Raw genomic sequence first — 14,189 nt, 5'->3', positions numbered from 1 at the left:
ATCCTTGCAATTTGTATTGCTGGCATAAGCATTTAAGATATTTGTTTTTAGCCAGTTCAGTGGCACAGATAAAGATGATGAACTGACTAAAATCTGCTGTAAAATTAGTGTCACCCAGGCCATCAACCCCTTCTTCAGATGAACTTTCTCAGTCAGCCTGTGTGTACAGCTCAGACTCACGTAGGCTTGAAATTTGTTCATCACTCTCGGGTCCTCTGCATTTAGTTTGTCTGGAAGGGTTCTGTGTAGTTTTGTAGCCATGAAGGTAACATTTTCTTTAGCATTTATAAACTCGTTGCCTCTGAAGATTCACATCAATGTAAACTCTGCCTTAGGGCTGTGTAGGGCACAGTGGATTCTTTGATAACATGCTCTTCCCCTTAATGGGTCATAGACAGTTACTCTGTAAACTTTAGCAAAACTTTGAACCCTTCCACGAGAAGTCGCCTAGCTACACAATTGTGTGGCCATTTTCAATTATGTGGACTCATTTCTTTTCCAGCCCTGTTTCACTAGGTTTTTGTCCTTTTGACTGAACTGCTAAAAATGCATTTGAAGCTATGAAGTGTTTTTACCGTGTTTAGTTTTGACTATACTAGTAAGTTTTGTAGGTGATGGGTTAAACAGGTATTGGAGAGCAGCTTCAGAAACAAGGAAATGTGTGTTCCTGACAGAACGGGCTTTTTTTTTTAACATGTTAAAATTTGGGACTTTATTGCTTCTCATCATTTTGGATAAGATCAAATGTAAAAATGGGAAATTAATATACATTTATTAAGGAAGTAGTTTTTTTTAATGACCCTTTTTAATTGTTTTAATCATTAACAAGAGTGAAGTATAGAAGCTATTTATCTACCTGCCCTCAGCAGTAACATGGTCTGTTATAATTCCTGGTACCCTCAGTAGTTTTATGTTTATGAAGGTGGTGCCTTAGGCTTTTTGGATATGTTGTTGGATAAGTAATTGAATTTGTAGATTATGGGACTTGAAGTCACCAGGTTAATGATAATGGTTATAGGGAAAGGTAGCTATGATGTAGACTATTTTATAATAGGCCTGTAATCCCAGAATGTGGAAAGGTTAGGGGTTAGAGATAAGGCAGTGCCACATCCTGGTACAGTATTTATTTTGGTCATTTGTTATACTGGTCTTTTTTCCCAGTGACCTCCGTGACTTCTAACTTCCTTCTTTGTGTTTCTCCAAGTAGCCTTTAAACCTGTGGATATTTTCCTATTAAACTTCAAATGTGTCTTGACAAGTTTAAAATGTTTGCAGTGTGGAATATTCCTTGTAGAGATTCTTTGGCATGCTTACTAATGTATTTAAGGGACTTGCTCCAGTGAGTTTCATTACAAAGGAAAAGCTACAATTTCATTAGAAATTGTAGTATCTATAGATTCATCTTATATGTGGAGATTAAATTTTCTTCTATGAAAATGTTCAAAGAACTTGTGGACCAATACACATTTTTTGGCTAAGAATATTTTAACTGACATTGCAAAATTTACTATTGTCTTAGTGTTAGTACAATCTAAAAGCTATAGATTTTTTTTTGAGACATTTGCTTTCATTGAAATTTTTCTTTCCAGACAGGTTTTTTTTTCCTTTCTAATGGCTATATTTTGGGAAATGACAGACAGGGAAGGTACTATGTCCTTTATTCCAAAATACTGCATTAATATATGTGGCAGATGTGTGTGTGTGAAAGAAACGAGACCTTCCTCATGTATACTAACGTAATCACTATGAAGAGCTTCAGGCATGAGTGGGCCTTTACGGCTTTCTTAAACTTCATCTATTTGATGACCCTTTTCACCTGAGAAATTTTTTAATAAGTTGTTTTTATTTTACATTCTGGCCACTGTTTCTTTTCCTCCTAGTCCTTCCTTCCATCCCCACTTTGTTCCCACCCTCCAATTCAGTCCTTCATTTCTGCTGAGGACAAGCCGGGTCTCCGATGGGTATCAATAAAACATGGCATATCAAGTCACAGTGAGACTAAACTCCACCCATGTATTAAGTTTGAACAAGAAGAGCCAGTAGGAGGAGAAGGGTCTCAAAAGCCAGTAAAAGAGTCGGACATAGCCCCTGTTCGCACTGTTAGGAGTCCCATAAGAGGACCATGCTACACAACTGTCACATATATGCCGAGTGCCTAGGGCAGTCCCATGCAGCGTCCCTGGTTGTCGGTTCAGTTTCTGTGAGCCCTGATGAGCCCATAACCTGAGAGATTTTTAGTTGTTCTTGGGATGTAGATATATAAAATAGATGAGTAAATGAAAATTACTGATAATAAATCGTAGAGAAGTATATTTTAAAACATGGATTTAGAATGCATATAATTTTGCCGCTTATTAAGGCATAAGTAAAATTTGCATATTGAGATAAAGGTATTTCATTATTTTTACATGAAGAATTGAATCTTGGCCAAATGGTTTGCATTAAAGGACTTAGAGCATCTTAAACATTTTTCCAGAGTTCACCAGTCTTTTGATTTTATAGTAGTGAATATTAAGAATACTGATTTATATAAATAATATATCATGGCAGAAATCATTTGAATTCTGCTTTAATCTCAAATCCAAGTCCATTAGATTTTTTTGAAAATGAAACTCAAGCCAGAAACTCAAATGGCAACAATTTCACCACAACACAATACAACTCAAATATATTAGATATATTAATTTGATACTTAATATGCTGAGGTGTGATCAGAAAAATACTGTTATGTTTCAATAGCAACAGAAAAATTTGGTGTGTCCAGTGAAGCCACATTAAGCATTGGTGTTGTGTGGTGTAACGGACCCACAATGTTAAGTGCTCATGTTCTGTGTTCAGGACTGCAAGGAAGCTTTGTGCTGTAACACAGGCATGTGCTGCCAGAATTACTGTAGATTGACTATGCATTTGATTTTGTAGTAATTTTTGTTCATTGCACACCAGAAACTGCATGCAGCTATATGTGCATGTGTATGAAGGCTGGAGGTTAATGTCAGGCAGGCATCTTCCTCATTTCTCTACCTGACCTTTTAAAATTTAAGAGTACTTATTATATGTTGTATGAGTGATTTCCTCACACGTATACCTGTGTATTGCGTATGTGCCTGGTATCCAGAGATCAGAAGAAGACATCGGATCTCCTGGAATGGGAATTATGGGTGCTTGTGAACTGCCATGTGGGTTCTAGGAATCAAACGCAGTTCCTCCTTAAAAACAGTATGTGCTTTTAACCACTGAACCATCTCTCCAATCCCTCTACCTTTCTTGTGAGACAGGTTCTCTGAACAAACCTGAGCTCACTGATTTTGTTCGACTACTTGGCAGCAAGCGCTGGGAATCCTCTTGCTTTAGTTCCCTAGCACTGGGGTTACAGATAAGCACCACTATGCTTGACTATTTTTTGTGGATACTGGGGTCTGAACAGATATTTGTACTAGCTCAGCAATACCAGTGGTACCATCACTACAGCCCTGAAAGCTTTTTACTGTTGCCAGATTTCCATGGCCGGGACATTCAGTTACATGACCCGCTATGCTTGCCACCCACAGTTTAAGAAGATGGGCAGTAGTCATTGTTGGCTGTTTCTCTTTCCCTTTTTTCTTTAATGCCGAAAGTACACAGTGCTATTAAAAGTTGAACTTGGCTTTTCTTGAGATCAGAAAGGTTACTTTTAGAGTTGGAAAGCCTCTTAAAAAATGTTTTTCAGCCCTTAGAAGAAAATGATTCCAAAGAACTTTTGCCAGAAGAATCTTGAAAACTTGCAGATTTTTTTTCTACATAGTAATCTTCAAACCAACAGCTATATGTCAAATTTCCCTCTTACTAGATTTCTTTCTTTCTTTTTTAACATCATAACTATTTTCTAAACTGTCTCAAAGAAATCTTTATGTACATTTTCCTGGAGAGAAAAATATCTTGTGTTACTCTACTGAATCACCCCTTAATATTAAAAATATCTTTTTATTAAAAGAATGAAAGTTTCTGGTCCAGGTGCACTTGGATTTAGGTAACATTTTCTGAGATTATTGAAATACAGATGGTCTTTTAAAACCAGATCCCAGATTATAATTTCCTCTAAAAATGAGATAACACAGTAGAACTTTCTGGGAACAGTGGGTATAGTTTAGTCTCTACCTAGTCCTGCCAAGCCTTGAGTTCAAGCATCAGAGAGTAGGGCTTAGATGGAAAGAAACAACATAAGAGCATCTTTCAAAGGCCATTTATATTCACTAATATGTATCCATTTTTATTTATATTCATGAATATATTAAGAGAGAAAATTACTATGTATTATGGGAGCAAACTTTTTTATTTTGAGGCCTTAATTTTTTTGATTAGCAGAGAAGGGAGCAGTAAACAATAAAGCTCTGAATTTCAAGCAAAAGGATCAGGACTCTCCACCCCCACCCCCAAGGAGCAATACCTCCCTGTTCCATGAAGTATTTTGGTTACTTCCTGTAAAAACAAACTGGTGATCACCTTTGAATCAGTCCTGGTATTGTGTTGCTCAGAATGCTGGGATTAAAAGATTTGTGTCAGCGAAAGATGATTTCCCCTTCCCTTTTCTTCTTTTAAATGCTGAAGTCGGTTTTCCCTCTGCATTTACAAGTGCAGGCATCTGTTACTGTTGTGTGTCCTACAACCGAGACTGCGGGTCCAACTTGTGTCTGTGTTTCTGAAGAGAAGGTGCTGCAGGTTTGCACTCAGGCAGGTCATGAACTCAGGTCGGAGCGTCAATCCTGCTGTCGTCTAGACCGCTTGTCCTGGAATCTCAGTTCTTCTCTTGTGAAATGGATGGGATGCTGGTTTCGTCACCGGGGATGTGGAGACATGTTCAACTGGTTCTTAGGGTCTTGGTTCTTTTTCTTTGGGTCTATTCTTGGAGGATAAGCAGTTTCATATCACTTTTATACTAAACACTTGAGTATTTAGTGGGAAAAGTTTGTTATTTTTGTAAGCACCTTGGTACTGACCGGAGGATGTGGTTAGCATTGGAGGAAACAGTGGAGGATTGATGGACCTATGCTGTGTGAAATGCTTGGTCTGTGTTACTCTTTTTCTCAAGGAATTTATACTCTGCCCTTTTGTGTTTCGTTTGCCTAAAATTTAATTTCAGGTTTATTTAGAACATCAGTTTTAAAAGATTTGGTTCTTCATTAGAAAAATTAGTGATTCTTAACCATTCTTAACTCTAAGATTTTCGCAAATTAAAGGCTTGTGAAAGCTATGTCCATATAGGGACATTCACATGTGTTACATGCAGCAAGGTGGTTGCATTCTTGTGGTGCTATGACAAAACCCCAAAAGGGGCCAACTGTCCTAGAGTTAAGTATTCCATAGCTGTTCCATGCTTTGGCTGGACATCAAGTGTTATGTCGTTCTCTAGAGGCTGGCGGTGGGGTGTTAGTCTCCTTCCTTCCCACCCCCCATTCCTCTAACTCAACAGGGCAAAGTCTAAACATGTTGTTCAGGCTCTTTGTGGATCACTGGCAAGCAATTGATTTTGAAGTTTGAAAAATTAAAACTAACCACAGCAGTTGTTACAGCCAGGGTTTCTATAGGCAGAAATCCAATTCTCTTCAGACACCACCTGCTTCAATAGGACATCTCAGGCATCCGTTTGGCAATGACTGCTCAAGGCTTGGGGCGCTTGCTTCCAGTCTGTATTACTCCTGCAGCAATTGCAGTCCTGGTCCTTAGAGTGACAGTTCCATTTCTATAGGATCTGGTTGTGTGAAGAAATAAGTTGGCACTTTTCTGAAATGCTGGTTGTTATGAAGTGGATGTCCAGCAAAGAGTTTTGCTTGTTAAAGCACCAGAGGGATCTATGGTAAGGAACTTTAACCCCTCAGTGGTGCCGCACCATTTGAATGTGGTAATGTAAGATCTGGAAGTAACCTAGGCAATGCCATGCAGTATTTTCTTCGTAGGGTGTTAGGGACACTTTTGACTTCTCAACTATAAAGACTATGTCCCTTCTGCTATTCTGTTATAATTTCTTGAATAAAAAAAATGCAAACACCCATATAAAATGATACACAATGAGCTTGCTTGCAGTCACCAATAATACTGAAGCAGATACTCCAGTTCTTGCTGACAGAGGAAATTAAATTTCTATGCCAGTAGGATAAATTCCAAGGAATACCGTTGAAGATTCAAGGCACAAAGTGGAATTTAAATTTTGATGGACATTTACAGATATCTTGTTAAAGAGGCTCTGCTGCCTAGTGCTTGCACTAACGGCCTCTGAGAGTACTCCTTTCTCCACACTGTGATTTATTACCCAGCCACGGTGGGTGGAAATAGTATCTCATTTTTAACTCACATTGCTCTTGTGAGTGATGATGAACAACTTTTCATATGCTTAAAAAGCCATTTTCATTTCCTTTCAGAGGCCACATTTTAATGTATTTTAAATTGGAATATTCTAAGTGTTTCAGTTTTGACTTAAATTTATGGGTATTCTTCCCACATACTTAAACTTGGAAAAGCTACAAGAAGATACGGAAGCCTTTTAACCAAGGTCTGTGTTTTCAGGCTTTCTTCAATTTGTAACAAATTATGTTCTTAGGAATTGATTTGTCAAGACTTTGGCTTCTAAAAATATAAGTGGCTTTTGTGGCAAAGTCATCCCCACAGTGCCCAGAGATGAATGGCTGGCTGCTACTTATAAAAATGACTCAAAGCAAACAACCCAGAGAAGATTATTTTGGTGGCTATCACTGGGCAGCTTCATTGGACTTTGGATATTTGTTTTGGAACAAGTATGGCCGTGTTTGTTATTTTCTAATATATATCATACTGCAGTTGTCTACCTCAAAGGATAAGGGAATGCTGCAGTTTTCACTAGCACTGATAAAGGGTGATTTATTTAAATAAATCTATTATGGTGGCCTCATTCATTTGGTGGTTTTGCCAAAGTTATTTTTCTCATATTAGGGTTTTTTTTCTTCTCATCTATGTTTGGCTGCCTCTCTCCTGACTCTAAATTAAATCATGAAAGTGGCACATATATATAAATGAATAGTAGGATGTCAGTGTGTGTGAGCCATAATTTCTGCTATGACACAGATCTCTTGAGTTCTTTAAACAAAGTGCGGTCTTTACAGTAGAAACTTATGCCATTCAACATGTTTAGTGGCTTTATGCTTTAGTATCTTCTGTAGGTCACACAATTGATTGCAGGTTAGTTCAAAACTTTTGGAACCACGATACTCACACAAAATAATCAAAGGACAATTTTGTCCTCTAGAACCATTCTCTTTCCCTTGTTCCTTCCTTCTCAACTGCATGTTTACCTTTTAAATTAGGAAGGCATCTAAATAGAAACATACTGTTCATGTCATTCAGAGTTCAGGTGTACTGCCGTATTAGTTAAATACTCAGAGGAAAGAAGGAGAGATGGGGGTTCCCATGGTGTGTGAATATGCAGTTGGAGGATGTGGTCCTTGGTTTTGGATGGTGTTTCACAGAGGCTGGGGTGTTCCATGGTGTGTGATGAGCAGTCATGTTTCTCAGAGGCTAGTTCTTTGTCGGCTCCTCAGGAGTAGAAATTCAGCTGACTGGATGTAGAAAGCTAGTAATGTTGTAGCCTCAATTTTGGGCTTGACAGGTCTGTGAAGGGTGTGGAGAGATTGGCCGCTCAGCTCTGCTCTCTTCCCATCCCCAGGACACAAGAAACTAAGAAAATAAGACATGAACACAAAAGAGAAAAAAACAAACAACAACTTAAACAAAGTCAAGAAATGTGAGCTTCCAGAGGACTTTTTAAAACTAAGAAATAAGGAAAATTTAAAATACAATAAGACTAAAAATGAAATGATTGACTCAGTTTCCCTCTTCTTGGGTTGACTGAATCTCAAAGCTGCCTCCAGAGTTTCTCATGTGACCAGGTCTCTTCCTTTCATATGGTAATAAGGAAGTTGTTTTATAGAACAGCTAGATGTTCTGATTGTTCTCAGCAGATTCTGTTTTGTTACTGCTCTGTAGTGTTAAGTGAAAGCAGTCTGGGATTCAGGGGTAATACAGCAAAGAGGGGTCCACTCTCTGATTTTATATCATCCCATGAGTTACAAGAAAACCTGACAGTGATCAGGATCCGAACATCACAGTTTAAGAAAATAAACGTCTGAGAGTCTTGAAAGAGACATTTGTGGTTTATTTCCAGGGAGTGAGGATAGAGGATACATGGTGTAATATAATAATCTTTATTACCGTGAGGGACACAGCCATGGGGTAAGAGAAAGAGTGTTTGAACTGATATCTGTAGGCACAAATTCGTTTTTGAATCTGATGCTAATTTGCCTTGGGCTTTAGGTTGGTATAAAAATAAACATAATATCCCATACTTTCCGCTTGAGATTATTAAAGAGATTATTAAATACAGTATGTTACATGGTTAAACAACCAGCAAATAGCTTTTATTTATTGAAATAACCTTCCCTCACCTGGGGGGTTAAACCATGGTTTTTGTTAGCTGAGAAGAGGAAAATAAAGAGTTTCCCACTGAAAATATTTAAAATAATGATGATTTTCTACTGGAAAGAACATACTTTAGCTTCCGGGAGTATATGGGGGCACATGTCTGTAATTCCATCTCTTAGGAGGCTGAGGTAGAGGAATTTCAAGTTTGAGGTTTGCTAGAGTTACACAGTAAGACCCTGTCTTAAAATAATGATAATAAAAATTTAAAAAGAATGAATTTATCTTTCCCTTAATTTTAAAATAAAGATTTGCTAATTTTTGAGAGTGTGGATTTTCTAGAGAAACAAAGAGAAACTGCCTTGTCTCCTCTGTGACTGTAGAGCCGGGCAGATTTCTGAGTGGGGGTAGGAAGAGAAGATCTCATGGAATGTTTGTCTTTTGCATTTAATTCACTAAAACCTAGATTGTACAGTTTTTAAACTATGTGTCTTTATACCCCTCTCCCCCCAGCTCGCAAGCGCTCTCTCTTTCTCTCGCTTTCTCTTTTCCCCCCTTTCTCTCCCACCTTCTTTCTCTCTCTCCCCCTCTCCCCCCCCCATTTGTGTTTATTGACCCCTTGGCTCTCTACTTCCTAAAATTGAAATTATTGACTTAAGAGTACAGTGATAGTTATATTAAGAATAAAAGAACTGCTTTTGCATGAATTTGAGATTTTATCTTATGGTTCTGACAATAAGAATTATGTTTGCTAATTTTGAGTCATAAGGAAATTCTTGTGTGTGTCAGGAGTTTGCGATCTCTGGCTTGCTACAGTGGTCTTATCTAAACCCTTGGCTTCTGCATCTTAAACCAGTCAGAGGTGCTTTATGGGTACCTGTGAATGTTGGATGATGGCTTAATTAGCCAAGACCAGCTATTTGGAAAGATTTATATTTTAATCTAGATTATTGTAGGTGTAGATTAGTAAATGATTCATCTCTGTCGTCATTTCTGTCTTTCCTCTTGTTAGAGGGAATTTCAGGGTCTTTGATATTATGAAATGATGAAGTATCAAATATTTATTAATGGAAAGGCCTTATGAATTTCAGCTCTTGGTAACCCAAGGTAGAGATTTTCCTCTGGCAACAAAAACAGAAGAACACTCTCTCCCTATGGTGTCCATGGTATATCTAGAAAATGAAAAACAACTATTACCACTGTTTCCACCCTACAAATCCAGGCCAAAATCCATGACATAGCTGGTTGATCACAGCTCAACCGCAACTAGTCCCCATCCCACCTTGTGCGGGGGACAATTTTGCAAGCATTTATAGCAGAATGATTGAAATTCCTTGGGAATAGGTGGATTTGATATCAAACAAAATCATCCTGTCTGGGAAAAAAATTATCTGTAAAAATATTAAGGTTTTCTTCAGGGCTAGGGGATGGTAGAGGGCTTGCCATGTACTCACGTGAAATGCTGAGCACAGTAGCAACATGTCCCTGTAACCCCAGATCTGGTGGATCTGGTGGATCTGGAGGTGGAAACAGGAGGACCCTTGGGTATTGTTGGCCATCCCTGTTCTAGCTAAATCAGTGAACTCCAGGTCCAGGTAGAGACACTCTTTCAGAAACTAAGTTGGGGGGATCCTAAAGGAGACAGCTGCTGCTGACCTCTTGTCTACACACATCACCACCACCACCACCATTATTGTCACTGTCACCACAACCAGAAACATTCTTATCTGGGCCTGATTAAATGGCTCTGGATGAAGGTGCTTTCTGACAAGACTGTGGACCTCGTACCATCTCCAGATCCCACTTGGTGGAAGGAGAACTGATTCCTGAACGTTGTCCTTTGACCCCTGAGTGTGAGTACAACATGCAATTAATAATAGAAAAAAAAACCCAAAATCATAGTAACACACCTTTCTTCAAAATAGGAACTTCACCATTAATTGTGAAGTTATGTCTTTCCGAGTGTTAGTCTGGCCTCGTTCTGCCGGTCTGCTTCATGATATTTAGCTTAGAGTAACCACGTTCCTACATTCACAGGTACCCATGAAGGTCTGACTTAAGTGCAGGGACATTATCTTTAGTTGAGACCATTGTGGCAGCCAGGGGTTTCAGATGGCAGGGAACATGAACTTCTCTTTGAAAGATTATGGCTCCTGACCTGGAAAACATTAAATAAAGTTTTGTTTGCTGAAGGGAATGTTACACAAAATATTATGATTTATTATTGTACTTTGTTTGTTTGTTGAGACAGGGTTTCTCTGTGTAGCCCTGGCTGTCCTGGAACTTGCTGTGTAGTTCAGGCTGTCTTCAGATTCACGGACATCTGTCTGCCTCTGCCTTTGAGTGTAGAGGTGAAAGATATAGTCTACCACACCCTGCTATTTATTTACTTTTTTAAAGTAAGATTAAGTACAGTGGAATTTTCCTTTTAGCTGCTTTAAACTCTGAATACTGTGGCAAAGTGATTCTCACTGAACCGTTCGTGTCACTGTTAATACATCCCCAGGCTAAGATGCAACTGCTTAGGGGTGCTGGGGCTCAGGCTAGGACCTGTCCTTGAATCTTTTTCCTTACACTCTCTGTGCTTTCTCTTCCTGCATTTCTTCTTTAGCACTTGATAAGAAAGTCTGGTTCCTGTTGTCCACCCCTCAGCCAGGGCCATGTTTCTTGAGTTCCACACTCTTTCCTGGGACCATCTTAGTTGAATTCTTCTGTTGTTTCTTTTCCTTCTTTTGAGCAGATCATTGTGATTTATATACACACTCCCAAGTTTACCTTCAGTCCTTTTTTACATCTAATTAAAAGGAGCAATAATTCCATCTTTGTTCTGATTTATGTTTCCTTAAGTGCAAATACATTCAGGTCAAAGGTATATGTGGCTCTGCACTGAAAACCAGCACAGGAAGCAACTGTCTCAGACGTACGGGGTTGAATGCTCTACTTCACCACACAGGCTCGCCAGGTAATAGAGCCTGCACGAGTTGTTACCATGCATAGTTGCTTTCTCTCTGCTGTTTCCTGCACACCTATCCTCATTTCTTCTGATTCAGCGAAGGTAAAAAAGGACAGACTCTAAGCAGATCCTTTGGACAAAGGCTGGTGTTGGCGTTTAGACATATGACTAGTGTCTGTCGATCTGTTTTGCCGAGTCTGACACACAGGACATTGCCAAATCTATTATACAGACGAGTAAAGAAGGGATCAGGACGATGCCGATCCGTCCCCCACGGAATGCTGGTCAGGTTTTCCTTCCCTGACCTTGAGTGCTCTGCAGCAGCCCTGTGTGGTGCTCCTCTTCTTTAAGAAATGCAGAAAAGAACGTGGCGTGTTAAAGCTGATTCCCCCGGGCCCCTGTTTGCAGCGTTAGGGCCCATAGAGCAATCTTCCGTGCGTCCCTGGGGATAAACTGCCAGATCAGAGTGGCTCACCTGCTAGCAGAAGCCTTTGTTCTGTTTGCTTCTTATGGACAGATTCGCATCGCTGTGTCCTCAGGGTCTCTAGAGTTCTCCTGCTTCTGAAAATACAGTTTAGGTGGAGGAAATGGTAACTTTCCCCAATAGTTTTTCAATACTGAGTTTTTATTATTTAAGAATTTCATCATTTGTGTGTGTATACAATGTATGTTGATCATTTTCACCACCCTGGAGCAACTTTGTGTCATTTTGTTTTCTTAATAACCTATTTGCATTGCCCATATACTAGTCATGGATGTAGGGCATCCACTGGCCATACTTCTTCCTCTAGAAGTCCCCAAACATCAATAGCTCCTTAACTAGGGACAGAGACCTCTCCCCCTCCCCCTGCCCCTCCATGTTGGAGTGTTGACCAGCTTGGTCTAGTGTAAGCCTTGTGCAGTCACGGGTTGTTATGCGTTTGTCATGCCCAGAGTTCACTGTTGCCCTCTGGTCTTCCCATCACTTCCTGTCTCCACCTCCCAAGTGATGGGATTAAAGACGTGTGCCACCATTGCCAGGCTTCTATGGTCACCTAGTGGCTAAGTCTGCCCTCTCATCTCCAGGCAAGCTTTATTTGCCAGAACACAAACAAAATATCACACAGCCATCAGCCTGTCTTTAGGGGGGCTGATTAAGATTTCATTTCCTATAATCTCGAGAGTAGCATAATTTGGGGAATTGCTTAATTTTTTTTAAAAGTGAGCAACAAGGATTGGCATGACTTAGAAGAAGTGTTCCCTGGCCTTAAACACCACTTAACAAAGCCTCTGTCACAGAGCTTGTGATATTAAAAGTAGAGATACACGTGAGTCTTGGGTTGATGGTGCATCTCTGAGTGATTCAGCGGGTAGCAGTACAGTTGGTGCTAATCGCTCTCTGGATGCTCTGTCGCAGCGTGGTCCCCTTATCATGCTCATGCCGTCTAAAAGCAGACATGGGACTTAAGAGTAGAGAATATTTACAGGACAGGGAGGACAGGTGTGGAAGGAGCACGATGTTTTTTGTGCTTCAGATAGATTGCATCCCTTTGCTTTTTTTTAATGATAGATTTAAGATCCCTCAATAAAATCGCGTTCTTCTACTTCTCAACCTCAAGTTTAAGAGAAGGACCTTCCTCAATGTTCTGCCCCTTTCTGTTTGCAGTTACCAGCTCTTGTCCCTTCTACAATGGAGTAGGAAGCTGAGTATTTAATAGATTTTAAAATAACAAAGTAAAATGTCTTCCAAGGTCTTTTTTTTTTTTTAATTAAAAAAAGAAAGGAAACAGAGCTCGTCTTGTTGAGGGTATATGAATAGGTTTCCCTGAAAAATGTCTGAGGACCTCCCTATGGGCAAAACTCAGCAGCAGACTCTGGGTGTGAACGACATTGAGTTGCTCTTGTTTCTGTCAGACCTCACCCTTGTTCAGTTTTCAGTGCGTAGTAACTTCTCATCCCTTCAGAGGACTAACAGTGCATCTCAGTTTACTAGGAAGAAAGACTCCTGCCTACAACTTCAGGCTTCAATGGAGTGCTTTTTAGAACAGTCTGTAGGACTTTAAGACATCCGTTAGTGGGGAACTACCCAGCCCTCATCTCACCCAGAGAGCAAAGGTCAGCAGGCAACAGTGCCTTCTATTTTGTAAACCTGATCGTTTGTCTAAATTGCCAAGGTGAAAGCACAGTTTTGCCCATGCAACAGATCCTACCAAGTAGAGCTGAGTTTTCCCCGTAAGCCACGTGAAAGCCGCCACATACATCCCTGAATTTAGATTACAGCCTTACAGCCCTCCGCTGCAGCAGAGGTAGTGTGTTCCAGTTGGCAGGACACGGACGAAGACTCCACATCCCATCTGAGTTTTGTTTGCTGTGTGGGACAGAGAATGCACGCTCACTTGGCATTCTTATTAGAAGCAAGCCGTACTGCATCTTCTCATGCTAAGAACACCTTGATTTCAGTGAAAAGTCTGATTTATCTCAGGAAGTCTTGCTTCCCCTGGAAGGTAGATCTTTTGATTCTTGGTAGAAGACTATGGCACACTTACAGGGTATGTTTAGTATGTTTACTGGTTCTTAGAGGAAAAGGCAAATGGAGTGAATTTCACTAGGCTTGCAGACGCATCTCACCTCTGCTTTAAATGCTCTTCTCGTGGTTCTTAACTCGGTATACATAAACGAGGCATAGGGCACTCCCAAATTCCATGACTTGTTTCCTTTCAATAAATACCCTTGACAGTTTCCTCAAATTTTAGGAAAGTCACAAGCTTAGTACAAAGAACTTTGCTCTCCTGCACAGTGAGTCGCCAGAGCATTGCTCCATTGTCTTGAGGACTCT

General features: G+C 39.9%; 1 protein-coding gene across 2 annotated transcripts in view; it reads left to right on the top strand.

Annotated features, from left to right (window-relative positions):
• Mllt3 (MLLT3 super elongation complex subunit) overlaps nucleotides 1–14,189 on the top strand; it is a 265,026-nt gene that overhangs the window by 165,966 nt on the left and 84,871 nt on the right. The window lies entirely within an intron of this gene.

This window comes from Microtus pennsylvanicus, chromosome 13 (genome assembly GCF_037038515.1).
Source record: "Microtus pennsylvanicus isolate mMicPen1 chromosome 13, mMicPen1.hap1, whole genome shotgun sequence".
NCBI lineage: Eukaryota > Metazoa > Chordata > Mammalia > Rodentia > Cricetidae > Microtus > Microtus pennsylvanicus.
The sequence above is the reverse complement of the archived record's forward strand: the minus strand, read 5'-3'. Positions and strand labels throughout refer to the sequence as shown.